A 1,515-nucleotide genomic window follows, 5' to 3' on the forward strand; every position below is an offset into this window, starting at 1 on the left:
TTTCGTTTTTATTCAAAAGTTGTCATAACTGAAGAAGGTCTTTGACCGAAACGTTTTAGTAAATTTTTAATTTTTAAACTTTTTTACGTCAGAAGTTGTCCGTCCTCCCTTTCCTTTGTATAGGAAAAAAACTAAAACATTGCACTACACACCTATTTCGAAGGGCGGGCGGGGGGGGGGGGGGGGGGGAGTCCTCTCTCGTCAGGTGCATTAAAACCTGAACAACAAAGGTTCCTTTTTTGTAGGCTGATCGATCAAGCGTGTTTTATCAAGTACTTGGTTGCATGCTGGCACGCTCACGGCAGATCGTTTCTTTTGTTTAGGGTGCCCGCCCCCGGTTTACATATGATGAAGAATTTTTTTGTTATGCACAGGTTGCATCTCTCTGTTACATTTGAATACGGTCTTGCACGGTCCATTATTTTCCAGGTCACAGTAAATTCCGTTTGGGTGTCCTTTAGGGACCAGATGTATTTAAGACCGTATTCACATGTGACATGATTATACATGATTCGATCACCTTCTTTATATTCACGCTGTATTTTACTCTTGAGCACTCTTTCAACAGACATGGAAGACTACTATTATGCATATAATATAAAACTATTATGCATACAAAGTACATATATAAACACTTTGTGTATGAAGAAGGCTGAAAACGATGTAGTCACTAGCCAGTAGCAGTAGACTACTACTGACTGATCTTTTTGAATTAAAAACACATGTGTCGTGAGTGGGAATCGAACCCACTTCCCCCTGGTTAGTAGTCTGGTGTGCTAACCACTGCACCATCATGACAACCCTGCTGGCATCAGAGCAGTCAGCGGAGATACTGGTTAGCCACTGTTCCATTTTCGGGAACTGTATCGTGCGACTCGGCCCATAATATCTCTCGTTTCATCAGTTCGCTCGATGACCACAAATATGCAGGTCTGTTGTTTGTCTTTTCAAAGCGACAGCGTTAACCGAAAGAATGAAATGATGTAAATATAATGGAATTATTCAATATTTTTATTGACTTCAAAATCACGTTTTACTGAACGCGCAATTGAAATCACGTATTCTCCACGGCTACTATGTGTGTAAACAGAGCCTAAACCAAAGTAAACAAAAGTCTTGTCAAAAGTAAGAGACCTACAATACTCGTCACAAATCGTTGAAACAGACACCCTGTTTCTCTCGAATTTTCTGGAAAAATCCTGAGATCTCTACTTCACACTGTTTTCCCAACTGAAATGTGTCTTCTCCTTCCCACAATTTTGAGCCACGCGTGTTTTGAAGCACTGAGACCACTGTGATACCCAAATCAACATTGGCGAAGGGGAAACAGCCACAATTGTTTCAAGATTTTTGACGAGTATTGTAGATCGGCTTTCTGTTACGGTAGATGAGGTTTTCCCTTGGTCAAAACACAGATTCGATATGCGGCCAGTAACCCAGCAAATGCACAAAAACGCAAAAAATTTCAATTACTAATTATGGCGTTCCTTAGATTTCCTTTTTCAATAACATCGA

General features: G+C 40.4%; 1 non-coding gene across 1 annotated transcript; it reads right to left on the bottom strand.

The window, feature by feature from the left end:
• Positions 1–725: 725 nt before the first annotated feature.
• On the bottom strand, positions 726–798 carry Trnas-acu (transfer RNA serine (anticodon ACU)). The gene has a single exon. It is a non-coding gene; the product is annotated as a tRNA-Ser (tRNA).
• Between the last annotated feature and the right edge of the window lie 717 nt (positions 799–1,515).

The sequence above is a fragment of the Montipora foliosa genome, unplaced genomic scaffold (assembly GCF_036669935.1).
Source record: "Montipora foliosa isolate CH-2021 unplaced genomic scaffold, ASM3666993v2 scaffold_485, whole genome shotgun sequence".
NCBI classification, from domain to species: Eukaryota; Metazoa; Cnidaria; class Anthozoa; order Scleractinia; family Acroporidae; genus Montipora; species Montipora foliosa.